The sequence below is a fragment of the Lagenorhynchus albirostris genome, chromosome 19 (assembly GCF_949774975.1).
Source record: "Lagenorhynchus albirostris chromosome 19, mLagAlb1.1, whole genome shotgun sequence".
Taxonomy (NCBI): domain Eukaryota; kingdom Metazoa; phylum Chordata; class Mammalia; order Artiodactyla; family Delphinidae; genus Lagenorhynchus; species Lagenorhynchus albirostris.
In genome coordinates, this window is record NC_083113.1 from 49,931,796 (window position 1) to 49,952,568 (window position 20,773).

At 44.3% G+C, this 20,773-nt stretch overlaps 1 long non-coding RNA gene across 1 annotated transcript in view; it reads right to left on the reverse strand.

The window, feature by feature from the left end:
* Positions 1-20,773, reverse strand: part of LOC132509579 (uncharacterized) — a 69,503-nt gene that overhangs the window by 44,492 nt on the left and 4,238 nt on the right. The window contains exon 2 of the long non-coding RNA XR_009537064.1: positions 10,950-11,024. This is a non-coding gene — a long non-coding RNA (uncharacterized LOC132509579). The remainder of the gene's footprint in view (positions 1-10,949; positions 11,025-20,773) is intronic.

Consider the following 20,773-nt stretch of genomic DNA (forward strand, 5'->3'; position numbering starts at 1 on the left):
CCCCACTAATGTCGTCTTCGGTGCCAGAATCTAATCCAGATCGCAGCATTTAGTCACCATGTTTCCTTCGGCTCCTCTGACCTGCGACAGTTTCTTAGGCCTTTTTTGTACAACTTAGAAAATGTAAACAGTATTGATCATATATTTTGTACTATATCCCTCGATTTCTGTCTCCTGTATTCTCATTATTAGACTAGGGTTACATTTTTTATGGGAGAAAAAAATCCCCGAAGAGCAAGTACCCTTCTCATGAAATCATAACAGGAGTACGTTATATGCCCGTGGTATCTCTGGTGATGTTAATCCTGATCATTTGGGTAAGGTGGTTTCTACCATGTCTTCTCCACTGTAAAGCCACTTTTTCTTTTCTCTCTCCATACCCTATCTTTTCTTTTCTTTTTTTTTTTGGCCGCACCGCAAGGCTTGTGGGATCTCAGTTCCCCAACCAGGGATTGAACCTGCGCCCTCAGGGATGAAAGTGCAGAGTCCTAACCACTGGACTTCCAAGGGAATTCCCTCCATACCCTAACATTAGGAAGTGAGCTAGAAGTCCAGCCTACACTCCAGGGAAGGGAAAGTAATTGGAATCAGTTCAAATTGTTCTATAAGGAAGATCGACCTCCTTTCCCCCCATCTATTTATGCATTCAATGATTCATTCACATTTTCATAGACTCGTGGATATTTAGTTTCTTGGGTTATATAATCCAGTACTAGTATTATCTATGTATTTGCTCAAATTGTTCCAGCTTTGCTTATTGGGAGCAATTTCAGGTTGGCTCCTGTACCCATTTGCAAACCCCATATTTTTTACAATCAGAGAATGGTATTTAAAAGCCAGTATCTGGAAGAGTAATGTCAGCAAAATGGCAGCTCTAAGCTCTTGTCTCCCCACAGACACATCAAAAACAGAAACTATCAGAACCAATTTTATCAGAACTCTCCAGCAATCAACAATGTACCTCAATTAAGCCAATGCTGAATCAAGAAAAAAATGAATCTTCAAAATTGCAGAAAAGTTTTGTGGTTATTTTATTTGCCCTTATTCCACCCCTCTCCCCAGCCAAGCAGCAGTTTTAAAGCAGTAGCAACCTGCATTCCCTGAAAGGAACGCTTCTCCCTGGATCAGGAAGGAACTGAGTAGATCTTTTTTTCAAATTACTGTATATCTGTTCAGATCTGTCTGGGGGCTACCTATAAAACTAATAAAAGTTCCTCATCTCTGTTTCATCTAACTTGGAAGCCAGCACAACAGAGCAGAAAAGTAACAGGCATTCCTCAGAAACACTACAAGGCCTATTAACTACCCTCAGATGCCTGGGGCAAAAATATTACCTTCAAAACATTCAATAGATTGCTTAAGGCCAGAGAGCAAAACTTCAGAGCAAACTGGGAAGACTTTCTCTGGGAAATCACGCATTCAAAAGCACTCACATAGACAGGGAAGTTAGAAGGTTATGCACAGGCCCAGGACAAGGCACATGCTCAGAACAGACCTGAGAGGATCCTAAGTTTTCACCTGGGAATGATCCAGTGCAAGCATAGTTTATGTGGACCTGGTCAACCCAGAGTGAGCTGTATTGGGGCCAGGATTCTACTAATTACCTGGCTCTCATATGATCCGAATCAAACTTGTTTCTCCGGATAGCAATGTGAACTCAGACCCGCGCTGAACAGTGATGGAAATGCTCAGTTAGACTCCTTGTCCCAGTATATAGTTACCAAAAGGTCCAGAGTCCCATTGGAGGACCAGGAAAATGTTTACTGTATGGTGTTATAGGGTCTTCCCTTCTGTGGACCAATCCTCTCCAGCATTTAGTGTGTTCCCAGTAAAGACAGTGGCTCAGGACTGGGGAAGTGTTCATTTTGACGGCTTCCCTGAGCCTCCCATCCCTCTTTTACTTCATTTGATTGTACAGACTGAGAACTACCATGATGGCTGCCCATCTAATCTGCTTGAGGGGGACTCTTTTCTATTACTTAACTCGATTACTTTCAGCCATTCAGGCCCCTTTGTCTTCCATTCCCACCTTGTAGCTCACGAAGATAATTGTATCACCAGGCTTTTGACGGTTAAGTCCTATACCTAGTACCTATATTCTTGGTTACCTACCATTTCCAATGCTATTAGCGATCTCAGATCTGAATGGCATTTCCTATCTTCAGTACTGAGCTTAGAGGGGAGCCACTAAATAACTTGCTATGATTCTGATGCCTTTCTCCCCAGTACATTACTTATGGATGATATAAACGGTTATCTCATGGGCCCTCTTAAAGAACTGAGTGGTCTGATAGTTTTTCTCGTCTTACGTAGTTAATCCACTCCAACACGCCTACTTCTGTGGGTCTATGTTACCTTCTTCTGTCTGCTATGGCATTTCTGGTTTTTCTCCATCAAGTACTTTAGTTATTACACATTGCTAGGAGCCATCCTAGAGACAGGTTGACACCATCTAAAACAGTTCCTGCCTTGGTGTTAAATCCTGTATCCTTGGTGTTCTGATCCAAATGGAATCTTCAATACCACCTGGCCAGCAACCTCAGAGTCTGGTTCCACATCCACTCCATGGCTCTTGCCAGTACATGATATCTATGTACTGTCATTATACTGAGACATTGTCTCTACTTTCCTAGCAGGCTCAACGTGTCCCTCACTGGAATACATTATGACCTTTTCATAGGTATTGACTTAGTGGGAAGCCCTTGAAAGGCTCTGAGTTAGGAAAATATTTGGTAGAACGTGACAAAGAGTGCAGCACCAGGGAGAAATGGCTGATTCCAGGACAGAAGCAGGGACAATGCAAAATGATCCCAGGGCATCATCTTGTGCCACAAATCAAGGATGTACAGATTTTTCCAGCTATTGAGGTATAATTGATAAAACTGTATATATTTAAAGAAGTTAACATGATGGTTTGATATATGTATACATTGTGAAATGATGACCACAGTCAAGCTAGATTAATACATCTATCATCTCATATAGTTGCATTTTCTTTTAAAAATTATTTCAGTGCTGTGAGAACCCTTAACATACTCTCTTAGCAAGTTTCAAGTATACAGCACAGTATCATTAACTATGGCACATGCAGTACACTCAATCCCCAGAACTTATCTATAACTGAAAGTCTGTAACCCTTGAACCCACCTCTCCTCCATTTTCTCCACCCCTCGGTGACCATGGCCGAGAAGAAAGCACAAAATTTAAATAAATACGTAAGAATTACAGATATCCCAAAAGGAAACAGGAGTTGATCTCAAAGAGATCTCAATGGCTAAAGCTGGAATAATTTGCCCAAAATATATAGTGACAGTATAGGATTATGCCCAAAAAGAAAAAATAAATATCACTAATTATATGGATATAAATTAAAGATTGAATAAAGAAATAAATGAGGAAAAGAGGCAAATCCTTCCTACAAAAGTTTTCCAAATAACATACGTAGATACCGCTAGAGCACTGGTCCACAACTTTTTGGCACCAGGGCCCGGTTTTGTGGGAGACAATTTTTCCACAGATGAGGAGTTGGGGGGAATAGATCAGGTGGTAATGCAAGCAATGGTTCAGGCGGTAATGCGAGCGATGGTTCAGGCGGTAATGCGAGCGATGGGGAGCGATGGGGAGCAGATGAAGCTTCGCTCCCTTGACCATCGCTCACCTCCTGCTGTGCAGCCTGGTTCCTAACAGGCTGCAGCCCACTACAGGTCCACAGCCTGGGGGTTGGGGACCACTGCCCTAGAGGACTTCACTTCCTTCTTTGAGCGCAGACTGGACTTAATGACTCACTCACTTCCAAAGAATAAAGTATGAAAAGGTAAAATTAGCAACTTTACAGTGGAGAAACCTGACAGACACCTTCAACTAAGTGATCAAGGTGAATATCACCAGTGATGGTTCATACTGATATCATGTATCACCTGACATGATACAATGAGAAGGGGAATACCTCTATGGTATTCTTCTTGAAAATCCATAACCCAAATTTAAACAAGAGAAAACACCACACAGACAACAATGAGGGACATTCTATAAAATACCTGACTAGTACTCTTCAAAACTCTCAAGGTCATGAAAAGCTAGGAAAGATTGAAAACTGCCACATATTGTAGAAGACTAATGGCACTTAAGGAGTCAATGTCATCTGTTATCCAGAATTTGACCAAGGAAGTGAAAAAGGATATGGGTGGCAAGACTGATTAAACATGAATAATGTTTATAGTTTAGCTCATAATATTGTACCAACGCTAATTTAATAGTTTTAACGAATGTACAATGGTTGCATACCATGTATTTTAGGTACTTTCCCTGGGGAAACTGGATGAAAGGTATACAGGAACTCTCCATACTAAATTTCCAAAATTAAAGTTCATTTAACAAGTTAAAATGTAAAAACAAAATTGTGAAAAGGCCCTTCCTAAGAATAAACAAAATAAAGCAAAGGAGTCTAGGGCAGGTGGAGTTGGTGACTTGCATTAAGTAACCTAAGAAGAATGATTCCAATTGATTTGTGAACCCATCATCAGCCTGTATTTCTCTCACAGATATGCCCAAAAGACGAAAATAAAATACAGTTGACTATTTATCTCCTAAGTAGCTTGAGAGCCCTGCAGAAACTCTGTGGAGTGTCTCAGGCAAGAACGCCAAAGGAGCAGCACTTTAGAACAGTGGCCTAGGCTAGGTATATGTCATCCCCAGCATCTAGGTGTAGAATTCTTTGTGCTTAACCTATTTTGAATTTGTTGAACTTCTTAAATGCACATATTAATACTTTTCCTCATATCTGAGCTTTCAGCCATTAAATGTCTCTTTTTGACCCCTCCCTTCCTTCCTTCCTTCCTTCCCTCCTCCCTCCCTCCCTTCCTCCTTTCCTTCCTTCCGTCTCTCTCTGGGATTAGCATTGCATGTTTAATGTAGTATGTTTAATGGTTTCCCAAGGGTCTCTTAAGATTCTCTTATTTTTCTTTGAATACATTCTTTTATGTCCATCAATTGGACAATCTGTATTGATCTATCTTCAGTTTTGCAGATTTTTCCTTCTGCTAGCTCATATCTGCTGTTGAACCTCTCCAGTGAATCACCCATACCAGTTATTGTACTTATTTAACTCCAGATATTCCTACTAGTTCATATGTATGATTTCAATGTATTTATCCATGTTATCAATTTTATGAGTCATGTAATTGTATTTTCTTTGATTCTTTAGTTTTTAAGGCATATTTATAACACCTGTTTTGAAGTCCTTTTCAACTAAGTCCAACATCTTAGCCCCCTCAGAGAAGATTTCTATTGACAGATTTTTTTCTTCCTGTGTATAAGGCACACTTTCCTGCTTCTCTGCATGCATTCTTGAAAAACTGGCATTTTAGACAGTATGTTATACTAACTTTAGATTCTGTTGCTGCCTTGTGGGTGGTTGTAGTTGATGGATTTTTATTTGTCTGTTTAGTGACTTCCCTGGACTAATTCTGTAGTCTGCTTCTCCCTCAGTGTGTGTGTGACTGCTGTCATCTTGTTGCCTAGAGCTTGAAATTCCATTCCTACATCCTCATTGCTTCCCTACAATAACAAGATGGCATTTTTTCCTATCCCAACTAGAGAGTATGGGGAGCTTTATGGAAATGATGGAGCAGGAGAAAGGGATTCACTAAATCTGTATTTGATGTCCTGGTAGACCCTTAAGAACTGTACGTATGAAAGGGGCTATAACCAACACAGAAGAAGGTTTGAGAAGTGAATTACAATATAGAAAACCAAACAAGTTTCAAAATTGGCCTCTGGGTAGCACACACGTGAGGGAGACAAGAGTCACACTGCAAAGGCTTTGAAAGCTAAATTCATAGCTGAGCTACAGCCCATAAAAGCAGGTCAGAATATGCGTTCCAAACCAAAACAGATTGATCACTTACTAAAATGGAAGATTTTCAAAGGAACCATGTACAAACAAACAAACAAACTCATAGAAAGAGAGATCAGGTTACCTGAGGCAGTCGTTGGGGGAAGGGGAAATTGGAAGAAGTCTGTCAAAAGCACAAACTTCCAGTTATAAGATAAATAAGTACCTGGGATGTAATGTACGATATGAACAAATATAATTATCACTATCATATACAGTGCTCATATATATGTTATATATTAAAGTTGTTACAAGAGTAAACCTTAAGAGTTCTAATCACAAGGAAAAAATCTTTTTCTGTTTCTTTAATTTTGTCTATATAAAATGATGGATGTTCGCTAAAGTTATTGTGGTAATCATTTCATGATGTATATAAGTCAAATCATTATGCTGTACATCTTAAACTTATACAGTGCTGTATGTCAATTACATCTCAATACAACTGGAAGAAAAAAAAGCAAATGCAACACCATAAAATAAATAAATAATAAATAAATAAAAGGAACCATGCCATATAATATTCAACAAGCCCAAGACACAGTCTAAAATAGCATAGCTGCATTCTCCCTTGTAGACCCAGAGTTTGCCTTGCTGCTACTCCCAGCTAGAAATCTTCCCTAGTAATTCCTGCTGCATATATTCAGTTTTAATTTCTTGTGATTCAGAAAGGCTCATGGGAACAGAGGTCATAGCCTGGAGCCACCTCAGTGTGTGTAGATATCCACAGACAAGAACACGTTGTGGTTTACAAATAGTCTGTTCCAGAGACTCAGGGCACCCTGGGGCAGGTGTAGAATGGACGATGGCTGGTCAGTACTGGGAGACTCATGAAGAATAATGTGCAGGGAGTGGAACCTTTTGTCCTGGGAAGATGGGTTGGGTATACTTTTGAGGAACGCATACCAAGGGTTAGGGGTAGGAGTCTGGACAATGGTCAACTTAGCCTAGATGAGGAACCAAGGTAAGTGCCTCCTGAGAAGTTCAACTTCTCCCGCGATGTCTACTTTTGGATGTAAATAGTTATCCTCCTTAGAAGTTATACAAATGAACTCATATACTCTCTCAGTTGCCTTGATCATCTATAATGAAAAACAGGAGTGTGGCATGGCCTGAAGAGTATGGAAGTGTTTTAGTCAGCTTAAGCGGCTATAATAAAATAGCATAGACTGGGTGGCTTAAACAACAGATGTTTATTCCTCACAGTTCTGCAGCCTGGGAAGTCCAAAACCAAGGTGATGACAGATCTGGTTTCTGGTGAGGGCCCACTTTCTGGTTTGCAGATCACTGCCTTCTTACTGTATTCTCACATGGTGGAGAGTGAGCAAGCTCTCTGGTCTCTTCTTATAAGGACACTAACTCTATGATGAAGACCCATCCTCACGGCTGTCTAAACCTAATTACATCCCAAAGGCCCTACCTCCAAATACCATCACACTGGGGGTTAAGGCTTTAACATATGGATTTGGGTGGACATAATTCAATCCATAGCAGAATAATGCCCCCCTCCCAATATGTCTGTGTCTTAATCCCAAGAACCTGTGATTATGTTACCTTACATAGCAAAAGGGAGCTTGTTGGCATGATTAAATTTAAGGACACTGAGCTGGGGAGATTACTCTGGAGTATCTGGGTGGACCCGATTTAACTGTGTGAATATTGAAAAGTAGAGAACCTTTCTTAGATCTCAGTCAGAAAAGTAAATGTGGCGACAGAAGAGTACTCAGAGAGATGCAACACTGTCAGCTTTGGATATGAAGGCAGGAGACCATGACCCAAGGCATATAGGAAGATTGTAGAAGCTAGAAAAAGCAAGGAAACAGGTTCTCCTCTAGAACCTCCAGAAAAGAACACATCCCCAATGATCTTTTTTTAAATTAATTAATTAGTTGGTTTTTTGGCTGAGTTGGGTTTTTGTTGCTATGTGCAGGCTTTCTCCAGTTACAGTGAGTGGGGGCTACCCTTCATTGTGGTGCATGGGCTTCTCAGTGCGGTGGGTTCTCTTGTTGCGAGCACAAGAACACAACCACAGGCTCTAGGAATGTGGGCTTCAGTAGTTGTGGCACACGGGCTCAGCAGTTGTGGCTCGCGGTCTCTAGAGCGTACGCTCAGTAGTTGAGGCGCACAGGCTTAGCTACTCCGCGGCATGTGGGATCTTCCCGGACCAGGACTCGAACACGTGTCCCCTGCATTGGCAGGTGGATTCTTAACCACTGCGCCACCAGGGAAGCCCTCCCAATGACATCCTGATTTTTAGCCTAGTGAGTAAGATCCATGTTGGGTTTCTAACCTACAGAACTGTAATAAGACACATTTGTACTGTTTTAAGCCACTGAAGTTGTGATAAGTTGTTAAAGCAGTAAGAGGTGATTAATACAAGGGAATCTGTGGGAATCCAGAGTCCTAATATTTCAAGAGAATTTGTTGGGCTCTAGGAATTCACCCAACCCCATTCACCCAGAGCTGTTTTTAAAGACCTTGTATTTCGGTGGGGACATGGAGGTTGGAAAAGTTCATTTGTTTAAATGTTGATTTCATGGACAGGCATATTCCTGCTAATATGGCCAGGATCCTGGAATTTAACACAGGAGGCTGGCCAGGGTAAGAAAGGAGTTACAATTCAGGAATTCTCTGCTATGAAGAGACTAAAGAATTTATCCTTACACATATACCCAAACCTTTGGAGGAGAAAGTGTGCAGAGACCCTTTCCAGGCTCCCCTAACATGAATCGATGGGCCTGTGCAATCTGGGAGATTTGATGGGGGTTGAAAATGAAGGACATGGGCTTCCCTGGTGGCGCAGTGGTTGAGTCCACCTGCCGATGCCGGGGACACGGGTTCGTGCCCCAGTCCGGGAAGATCCCACGTGCCACGGAGCGGCTGGGCCCGTGAGCCATGGCCGCTGAGCCTGTGCGTCTGGAGCCTGTGCTCCGCAATGGGAGAGGCCACAGCAGTGAGAGGCCCACGTACCGCAAAAAAAAAAAAAAGAAAATGAAGGACAGTCTGTTTTCCTGTGGAGGCTGCAGTGACACTGAGGGGACTGGCCACAAATAACAGATAATTCTGGATTAAATGTGAATTCCCAGTTTGGTTTATGATATTCAGCATCTGTCGTGTACTGATTAGTCATGTGCGTACCTTAGTTTAAAAAGTATCTATGGGTTGTATTCTTCTTAGTAAGAGTTCTTTCCATATATTCTTTGTCTGAGAATTTGAGACATTTAAAACTTTTTAAATGTGCAGTGGTATCTCACTGTGGTTTTAAATTGCATTTCTCCAATCCTTAATGATGTTGATCATCTTGTATGTGCTTATTTACCAAATGCACACTTTCTTTGGTAAAATTTCTTTGTCAATTATCTATCTATCTAATCTATCATATTCTCTCTCTCAGTCTGTGTTATTTGTTTTTATTTTCGTGGTGTATTTTGAAGTCCAATTCATCTTTTTTTTTTTGCATGATTGATGCTTTTGGAGACATAAGTGAAAAAAAACGTTCCTAACCCAAGACTGTGAAAATTTTTCTTCTATGTTTTCTTCTAGAAATGTATAATTCTAACTTTTATGCTTAGGTGATTGACGTATTTTATATTAATTCATTGTATGGTGTTAATTTAGGGTTGAGTATTTTTTTTTCTGTATGAATATTTACTGTTCCAACTCCATTTGTTGGCAAGACCACCATTTCCCCCATTGAATTATCTTGTCATTTTTGTTGCACCATGGGGGGGGGCAGAGGAGTTCTCTAGTGTGGTCCATTGATCTATATGTGTAAACTTTCTCACTATCATATATATTTCTTTTTTTTTTTTTCTTTTTGCGGTACGTGGGCCTCTCACTGTTGTGGCCTCTCCCATTGCAGAGCACAGGCTCTGGACGCGCAGGCTCAGCAGCCATGGCTCACGGGCCCAGCCGCTCCACGGCACGTGGGATCTTCCCGGACCGGGGCACGAACCCGTGTCCCCTGCACCGGCAGGCGGACTCTCAACAACTGCACCACCAGGGAAGCCCTGTATTTCTTTAATATAACCTAAGCATGTGATTAAACCTGCTAGTGTAGGTCTTCCCTCATTTTTTAAATGGTTTTAACTACTCTAAAATATTTGCATTTTCATGTAAATATTAAAATAATCTCATAAGTTTCCTCAAAAATGCACATTATGGTTTTCATTACTATTATATTAAAAAATGAAACTTCTGTGGAGTTCTCCAATCAATGATCATAGTATACATCCCAACGTATTTACATCTTCTTGGTTTCTTGCAGCAAAATTCTATAGTTACCTGGATACAGGTCTTGCACATATTTTGCTAAAATTCCCACTAACTGTCTTGTGGTGTTGATGCTATTGTTTATCCTCTTGATTTTTTAGATTTCATTACTTTTTTATGTTAGACATTTTATTAAATATGCAGTAGTATCTCTTTGTGATTTTAATTTGCAGTTCTCCAATGACTAATTAGTTCAGCCCTTTTTATATGCTTATTTACCATACGTAGAACTACTTTTGTAAAGTAGTTGTTCAATTTTTTGCCAATTTTGTATTTGGTTATTCATATTCTTGTTGAAATTTGAGAGTTCTTTATGTCTTCAAGATACAGTCCCTTATTAGCTATGTGATTTTCCCCTAATCTGTTGCTTGCCTTTTATTCTTTTTTTTTTTTTTTTTGTGGTACGCGGGCCTCTCTCTGTTGTGGCCTCTCCCGTTGCGGAGCACAGGCCCCGGACGCGCAGGCTCAGCGGCCATGGCTCACGGGCCCAGCCGCTCCGTAGCACGTGGGATCTTCCCGGACCGGGGCACGAACCCGTGTCCCCTGCATTGGCAGGCGGCCTCTCAACCACTGCGCCACCAGGGAAGCCCTCCTTTTATTCTTTTAACAACATCTTTCAAATAGCATAATTTAAAGTTTAATGGAGTCCGATGTTTCAAAAGGTTCTTTTTTCAGCTTTGGTGATTGTGGTTCAGGGTGATTTGTAAGACTATGATCAAGAAGAAAATCAGAACCACAGATATCTCATGACTCGAGTGTAGGAGGCTATGCCTCTCAGGTTACTTACTTGGCTCTTGGAAGAACTCAGTTTTTTGCCTTGAGACCCTCTTCACCTGCCTCATGACATGGCAGCTGGCTTCCCCTAGAGCAAGAAAGATGAGGGAGATCAAAAGAGTTTGCCCAGTAAGGAAGATGCAGTCTTTATAACCTAATCAGCAAGTGGCATCCCATTACTCTGCAACATTCTATGCCTCAGAACTGTCATTAAATCGAGTGCACGCTCAGATGGACAGGTTTACACACAAGTATGAGCAACAAGAGGCAGGAATAATCGAAGGATATCTTAGAGGCTGTTTACTACAGTTCACCCTCTGGCACCTAAAATTCACAACACTTCCACAGGCAAAATACTCTCATCCCCTCCCAAGGACTCCCAAATTCCCATTAAAGTATAAGCTAAAAAATCCGGAATCTTATCACCTAGATCAGGTCCAGGTATGGGTGAAACACCTCTGGTGTATTTCCTTTTGCAAATTACTAGAATCATCCCATTTCATGGAAGGGAACAGAGATCTCAAGTACTTATGTAGCCATACATTAGGCCCTAGGAAGGCCCTGGCTAGATCTTGTGGAAGGTCACACAAAGATCTGAGGCCAGTTATGAAGCTCCCAGGTCCTAGACTGGGCTAATTATATGCAACATTAATGGCTTCATCTTCAGCCTAAGAATGTCCAAGACCTCTCAGGCCCTCAGTGGAAGGAGATGCACAGGTCAATAATCAATGCTCGTGGCTCCCACCCCAATCTATGGGGCTGGCCATGCCCAAGCCATTACTAAGGCCAGTCCATGCCTCATTATGGGACGGGGAGAAAAGCAGGCTTTCTCTTATCTGAGTCTTTGAGGCCTCAACCAGCTCATCTGGTCTGCACTACAGCTTGCTGACGTCCTAAAAGGTCTCAGGTCTCCTTGACCCCTGGAGACCCTATGTGCAGCAATCACAGGAGAGCACAAGTCAAGCAAGGAAATGTGCGGATTGAATCAAGGACTTAGTGAGAGGGCAATTATGGGTCAGAAAGCAGTCATCATGCTTCATAAATTCTGGATACACACTGGTCTGTAACCAGACCATCAGCTCCTTCCCAGTCCTGGCAAGGCCCAGGGCCAAGCGGGTGTTTGGCTTGAGGACGCAGGCAGGTCAGGCTCTGGTGGCCCTGTTCTCCTCCAGGGCTCTCCTCTTGGACTGTGACCCCAGGTCATAACCATTCTCCAAGATCTTCTCTGTACACAGCGGGAGATCACTCACTTCAGAATTAAATCCATTCGATCAGGCACGCTCTGGACCTCTCAAAGTCCCCAGGGTACAGTGGAGGAGACAGGGTTTGGCAGGAAGGGCCTTGACTAGCTCATCTTCTCTGCCATGATTGCCATGATGACGCCTGAACTCCCAATGTGAGTGCCTCCTGCCTCGAGCCGTGTAGTCCCCCAAAGACCCTCTGAGAACAGGAGAGCAGGAAGAGGGATATAGGGCCACTGGGATTCAGAGGAAAACCAGATTGTAGATAGGAGGAAGTCACAGGCAGCACAGGAACCTCTGCCCATGCACCATGCCCTTTTCCACAGACCTGTCCATTACCGCATGAGCCATAGCCCTGTCCCTGCCTTGGACTGGGAGCCAGGCTTACAGGCTCATCAGAGGAAAAGGGTCAAGCTGCCAATGGCATCCATGAGGCACGACCCTACTCTTCGAACTACACCCACATCTCAAGACCATCTCCTGTGTGTGTCTAAGACCTTGTGCGATTTACCAGTCAAATGTAACACTCAACCCTCCAAACAGGCCAGATGTTCTCCCTGTCTCCCTATCCCAGATGACTCAAGGCTTCCATGATCTTTAAGAGAGGTTCACAAGATGAAAGTTTTCTGACCCCCAAAACACTCTGGATCTAGCACTCTCTGTAGCTTGAGGTTTTATACTCTCAGTGGGGTAAAGATGCAGACTACACTTGAGATTGAGGAAAAAACAGCGCCAGGAGTGTGACTTGCAGGTGAGGAAGAATTCAAATAGCAAAGTACAAGAATGAAGAGGCAGAGAGGAGAGGACAATTTGGGTATACTTACTTATTCTATTATACTGATGTGTGAACATCATAAGTGTACAACTCCGTGAATTGTTACAAAACAAAACAAGTGCCCACATGCAGATAAGAATTCATGTGCTTAGTGAGCTTTGGGGGCTTGGAGGAGGGGTGATGGGATTAGCAAGAATGGTGTGTTTGGAATGACTGGTGAGCCTGGCGGTCTTAAGGTGTTTGGGAGCATTGACAGGCTTGGGGAGATTTACGAGCTTAGAGATTAAGACAACTAACCAACTGCGTGAGGTGCAGTGAAATGCGGGAGGCTCTCATTTATATAGTTTCTTTGACAGTGGGCAAGCAGAGAGGGCCTCAGGAGCCGGTCACCAACAAGTGGACTGAACTCAATGTTTTCATGCAAATGGGGCTTCTTCATGGGACAGGAATTCAGGAAAGCAGCAACCCACATTTGTTTTGAAATCTACCTACAGAGTTCAAAGTACAGCAAAGTCGGTCCCCGTCTGCTCTCCATTACTGCAGTCTACCCCAACTAGAGAAGAGAAGTGAATCAAACATTTGAGAAGAGGAAACAGAGTCTTGGTGAAGCCACGGAGCAGATAGATGGAGACAGGCTGAGAGTGAGCGGGAAGAGAACGGGGAGGAAAAACAGAGACCAGATCACACAGAGAACAGCAACGGGATCAGAAAGTAGGAAGAGAGGGATCAGGGAACGTGGTAAAGGAGCTGGGAACACGGACAGGCACTGGGGAGGAGGAAGGAGAGCAGGGTCAGTGAGTGAACGCAGGGAAGGAGAAGAAAAAGCAGAGAACAAGGAACACGGAGAAGCAGCAGGGAACATGGAGGGAAAACAAGCCATAGTCCTGGAGAGCTGCAGGGTCAGCTGCTTGTGGTGCCGTTTTATCCCACGTGTTGTGTACCAGGAAACCTGGTTTTGCTCAAAATGCAGCACCATCCAGGAATCAATAGGGCAAATACTGTGACTCAGATAACCTGTTACACAGATAACTTTGAGGGAACACACGGTACAACATTAGAGCCAGAACAATGTGTCCAGATAGCTCCATAAAAGGACACATTGTGGTTCACAAGGGTCAGTTCCAGAAGCTCAGAGGACGCTGAGGCAGGTAAGGAATCCTCTAGAACTCCTTGTTCTGCAGCACAGTGTCCTGGAGTCAACTCAGAGGGCAGAAGACCTTACGTGAGAGGTTCTGTGTGGCCAGGCCCATGTCTGAGACCCAGCTACAGGGAATCGTGCAGGGCAAGGAGACTGGCGTGGGTCACGAAGCCCACACGAGGAAATCTTTGCTTGGGACTCCAGCCTCATGGCTGTTCTCAAGCAGAATCAATGACGTGGCTAATTAGAAGACAGCAAATGTCCTCACAAAGCTTTTGGTCATCTACGGGGAGAAAAGGAATGAAATGGGACAGAAGAGTTTCTGTGGGATGAAGGGCCAGAGTCTTGTTCTTTCAACAGGACCTGGTGGAGGCCTGAGACCCACCTGGCTCCCTCAGCTACAGCAGACTGGGGTGGGGGGCGGGGTGGGGGGTGAAGGGTTCTGGGGCTACAAGTAGGCGGAAACATTGAAGGATATACCTGCCTGACGATGAACTCATGAAGTGTGTGTTATCAGTAACCTTGCTGACATCACCACCAACACTACTATGTCAATATAATGTGGATGACGCACAGACACTAGAGGATTGTGACAAGTTTCCACAAGGCACAACATCAAAGAGAATGGAGCCAGACCCCTAGGATGAAATCCAGGATGTTTTCTTCCTGAGGTTTATCCCTCGGCTTTAGGTCAGGTGCCCCGGCCTTACCTCAGGTTCCCGGCTTCATAGCTGGTGCCACAGCTTTATTTCACGTTCCCTCTTTATGTCTGGTCCTTGGGCTGAACGTCACGTGCCCAGCTTTTGTAACATAACTGGCACTAAATACAAGGGTCCCCAGACTTTACCTCAGTTTCCTGGCATTTACGTCACCTGACCCTGCTTTATGACACTTTACCCTGCTCTACTTCAGTTGACAATGCTTTACGGCACTACCAGGCTTTGTTTACATTAATTTCCCAGGCTTTACGTCACCTTACCCTGTTTTACATCACTTGACAATGCTTTACGACACTTCCAGGTTTTACATCAGCTGACTTTGCTTTACCTCACCTGACCCTGCTTTATGGCATTCCTCCTGCCTGGCATGACCTCAGCTTTTCAGGGTTTTCGTCAGGTGATCTGGCTTTACCCGTCTTATCCCGGTTTAACTTTCCTAACCCTGCTTTTCTTCAAGAGCCTAGCTTTATGTCAAGAGCCTGGCTTTCTGCAACGTGCCCGGCCTTACATCAGGCCCTGTAACAGGGAAGAACTAATCTGGTTTCGTATTACATCTTTCTTTTATTTTAACTTTTGTTTTCTATTCTTACTACAAGATAATCACTAAAGGAATGTTGCCTATAGCTTAAAATATACATAATGGCCTGTCTTCTCTGAGAGCCCTGCCGCACCCCCAGCCCCGTGCCTGAATGTTAAACTAAAATACCTTTGTTCAGCTCACAGGAAACATCCTGACCCAGCCCACCTGTAAATGGCTGCAGGCAACAAGAAATTAACACATCCCCTCCGGGAGTGTGGATTAAGCCAGGAGATGTTTGCAGCAACTCATGGCCTTTTATTTTACCTCCTCACCTCCCCCTTTACGTGTTCTCTAAAAGAAACTAGCATCCAGACCCTAGTAAGATGCTTCTCTAGGACACTGGTCCGCCATTTTCTTCGACTCCCGGCATTCCAAACAAAGTGGTCATTCCATGCCCCAACACCTTCGCTCCCGATTTATTGGCCTGTCTTGCAGCAAGGAGAATGAGCTTGGACTCGATAACAAGCCTAGAACTAAGAAAGAGATGATATTATATTGTAATAGTGTATGGCCACAATATGTGTTAGGGTCAGAAGAGCGATGGCCCCTGAATAACTCAATTATTACACGATCTTGCAGGTAGAATTGTTTTGTGAAAGAGCAGGGGAAAATGACAAGATCCTACACACTGAAGCATTTATACTATTACATCAGGAGGAAAAGGAGTCAGAGGGCTAACGCCTTACGGTGCATCGGTCTGAAAGGAAACCCAAGGGAAAATCTGTTCTACAAGAGGGAGAGAGAGGAAATGACAGCGGGGACATGTTATGTCAAAACGTACCCCGGGGGTTTCCCTGGTGGCGCAGTGGTTGAGAGTCCGCCTGCCGATGCAGGGGACACGGGTTCGTGCCCCGGTCCGGGAAGATCCCACATGCCGCCGCAGAGCGGCTGGGCCCGTGAGCCATGGCCGCTGAGCCTGCGCGTCCGGAGCCTGTGCTCTGCCACGGGAGAGGCTGCAGCAGTGAGAGGCCCGCGTACCGCAAAAAAACAAACAAAAAAGAAAAAAAAACCCGGAACTGTAGCCTATCCGCTTCCCCCACCGGCAGAGCCGATTGTACCAGCAGCTGTGCCAACCGTCCGCATGCCGCCAATATATTCACCCCTTTTACCGCCTCCTGTTTCCCCTACTAATGGGGATCAAGTAGACGTTTCTAGGTTAACCGCTGGGGCACGGAGACCTGGTTTGGTATCACCATTTAAAACGCAACAGCGCACTCAGTTTGGACCTGGAGCCACTTCCGGAGCTGGGAAATTTCCCTTGTGCTGATATCCCATAGAAGGCTTTAATGCAAATGGCCAACCAGATAGGTTTCTATGGATGCACAATCCATGCTCAACTTCATATTTGTGTAAGGCCAGCAGGTCCGGGGAAGGGCCCAGAGACCCAGACGGAACCCCCGCCAAAGTGGCTGATGCAACCACTCCTGACATTGCCACACCACTCGGCCCCCCGTCTTCCCGCTCCCCGAGGGGCGGAACCAACGGCTCTGAGGCTGATGCAACCGACACCTGACATTGCCACAACACCCGAGAGATTACCAAAAAAGGGCTGCTTCACACAGCAAGCACCTCCCGTGCGTCCGCCCCTATAAATTTTGTTCATGCCCGCACCCGAGCGCGACTTCACTGGCCCCTTTCTCTCGGACCAGTGAACCTCGCCCGGGAGCGTTCCCAAATAAAGCTTGTTTAAGCTCTCCTCCGTCTTTGGTGCCGTGCCTTACAATTTGCTTAACTGGAAAGACCATAACCCTGCTTACCGAGAGGACCCCCTCTGCATGACTGAACTTTTTATATCTGTCTTTGCCACTCAACATGCCAGTCGGGCGGACATTCACACTCTTAAGAATAGGATGCTTACTGGGGATGAAAGGAGGATGGTTGTTGACAAGGCTAGAGAGGAAGCACACCAGCTCCATCTAGCGGATCCAGGTGAAACTCCAGAAGCAAATCTGGCATTCCTATTGCTGAGCCTAATTGGGACCTAAAAATGGACGCATGCCACACCTAGAGCATTATATCAATAGAAAGTGTAGCGGGTCTTCAAAAGGGGGTACCTAGGCAAAAGAGCTTAAACAAAATTCAGGAGATAGAACAAAAACCCAGTGAGAATCCATCAGCGTTTATAGAATTTATCAAGCTCATAGATGCTACAGGGATGCAGATCCTGAGGCCCGAGAATAAAAGGATGGCAAATATGACCTTCATCGGGCAAAGCTCCCCAGATGTAAGAAGAAAACTACAAAAGTTAGATGGTGCATTTGGAATGGACCCTTCTCAATTGGTAGGTGTTGCTTTTAACGTGTTCAACAACAGGGGATGACGACAGAAGAAAGAAGATGCAAAACAGAACACCACTTTTCTGGCAGCAGCATTGGATTCCCAGAAGGTGAGTAACCCAAAGAGAGGTAAGCCACCACTGGGGAAAGAACGATGGGCTTACTGTTAAGGAGGAAGGGCACTGGAAAAAAGATTGCCCTAGGCTGAAACATAGGAACAAAAACGATAAAAGGAAGCAGGGAGGCTCTCTTGCATGGTAGAAAGAGAGGAAAGCTCATGGTAAGTGAAGAGGCCCGGGGGCTCCCTTGGACTTGAGGCATCAAATTCCAATCTCCCCACAGGAGTCCCGGGCAACTTTGACATTGCGGAACAAGTTGATTGACTTTCTAATAGACATGGGTGCAACATATTCTGTGGTAAACACCAAGGTGGCACAGAAAACATCTCAATCCATCCTGGTCATGCGAGTCTCTGGAGAAGTACAAAATCGTTCATTCTTACAACCTCTAGAATGTCAACTAGGGGACCTCACCCTGAAACACATTTTCTTATATATGCCAGAGTGTCCAATCCCTCCTTTGGGACAGGACCTCCTTTGTAAATTAAAAGCTCAAGTAACATTTTTGACAGAATAGCTTGACATCAGGGACCCACCAGAGCACGCTTTGAGCCTACAGATGGGGCTCATGGAAACCCCAGAAAAGGAGACGGAGCTCTTTTCCCCCCTGAAGTCTATGAAAAGGTAAGGCCAGAAGTGTAGGCTGACAGCACCCCAGGGAAAGCCAAAAATGCATGGCCAATATGAATCCCATTAAAAAGGAATGCTGGGACACCTCATCGAAAACAATATCCTCTGAGTCAAGAGGCCCAAAAGGAATTCAGCCAATTCTCAAAAAGTTTTTGAAAACAGGACTGATTAAACCTTGCAAGTCCCTGAACAACCCCCCTATTCTCCCGGTCAAAGCCAAACTCAGCAGAGTATTGCTTTGTCCAAGACTTGAGGCCTAGTAATGAAATAGTCCAAGATTTGCACCCTGTGGTACCTAATCCGTACACTGTGCTCACAATGATTGCTGGAGAATACAGCTGGTTCTCGGTTTGGGACTTGAAAGATGCTTTTTTCTGCATTCCTATTGCAGAAGAATCACAGCAGCTATTTGCTTTTACGTGGCAGGACCCAGAAACACAGGTAGTCCAACAGTATTGTTGGATTGTCCTGCCTCAAGGATTTAAGAATTCCCCTACCGTAAGCTGCTCTTTGCAGGAAACCGCCCTCAGCAGGAAGCCCCTTTCCTTGTCACTTTAGCAAGGCTATATTGTAACTAACTTTTAAACCAAGCAGCCCCATGCTCTACTCATATCTGACCCAAGCACACCTTTCAAATCTTTTAATCAAACAATACCTTACCTAACTTTTCGGTTCTTTCCATAGATCAAAGCAGTAAAAATGAAGAATAAGTAATTAACAGATGACCAGATTTCTTCCCTAGCGTCCCTTTCAGTAATCTCTGGAACAAACTGTGTGAGCAAACTCTGTGAACAAGATAATGTCTAGAGGAAGATCAGAAGTCGACAAGCCTGCACACAGTGGGCGGTGGCGCTAACTCTGACCCCCATCTCAATGATTAACTGAGATTCCTTCTCTGTTTCCCTTTCAAAACTTTGATTTCTGAGCAGAATCTTTGGAGGTGGTTTTGGGCTGAGGCCACCATCTTCCCAGATTGCTGGTGTTCTGAGTAAAGGCACCTTTTCTTTCTACCGACACTTGTGAGTATTGATTTTGTAAGCGGCAAGCTGCAGGACCTGATTCATTCAGTAACACTACTTCGTTTGGGGAAATGTTGGCTAGGGACCTCAGAAACTTAATATTGGATGAAGGACTCTAACTCCAATATGTGGACAATTTGCTCATAGCAAGTCCTACATATGATAAATGTCTATAAGATACCATCAGAACGCTGAACGATTTGGCCAGCTGTGGATATAAGGTCTCCCAGAAAGAGGCCCAGATATGTAAGCAAGTCACGTATCTGGGCTCCTTCCTCTCCCAAGGACAGCGGGATCTTTTGCCTGATAGAAAACAGGCAATTGCAGGCTTGGGAATACCCAAGACCCACAGGCAACTGAGAGGGTTCCTGGGAATGGCAGGGTTCTGTCAGATTTGGATCTCATAGGAAAACCCCTCTATGAGGCTTTAAAGGGACATGATCTTGGGACCCTTACTTGGACTAAAGAGTGCCAAACAGCCTTTGAAACAATAAAAACAAACTTAGTCTCAGCCCCGACTTTGGGATTACCAGACTGAAAGAAACCGTTCAAATTGTATGTCCATGAAAGACAAGGCATAAGTCTTGGGGTGTTAATTCAAGCTCTGGGGAATATCCCCTCACCCACTGCCTACTTCTCAAAACAACTAGAAGAGACTGTTAAGGGACGGCCACCTTGCCTTCGAGCTGTAGCCTCTACATGTGACAGACTTCAGGAAGCTGAGAAGTTTATTCTGGGGCAACCCACCACTGTGTATGTCCCTCGCTACGTCCTTTCTTTACTGGAACAAAAAGGGGGCTATTGACTGAGTTCTGGGAGAATGGGAAAGTACCAAGCCATTCTCTTAGACAATTCCAACGTAAGACTTCAGCCACATTGCTCCCAATTGATGCTGCACAATTCCCAGAGCACAACTGCCTACACTTCATTGAGCTAGTGTACTCTAGCAGACCAGACTTAACAGACCAACCCTCAGCTGAGCCAGATATGGAACTGTTCACCGATGGAAGCAGCTGCATGGACCAAGGTAGCCAACACACTGGGTATGTGGTGGTAAACCTTAAAAAGATTGTTGAAGCAAAAGCCCTGCCCCGCAGGGAGCTCAGCTCCGAAGGCGGAAACCATTGCACTGACAAGAGCCCTACTCCCACTGAAGGCAAGGGAGTAAATATATACACAGACTCTTTGCTATGTGTTCTCCGTGGTGCATGCTCACGGGGCAATCTGGAAGGAAAAGGGGTTCCTCACTTCGAACAATAAAGACATAAAACATTCTTCTGAAATCCTGTCACTATTGATAGAGACAGAGTAAAGGGACAAAGTAGGTAATTAAATAGTTA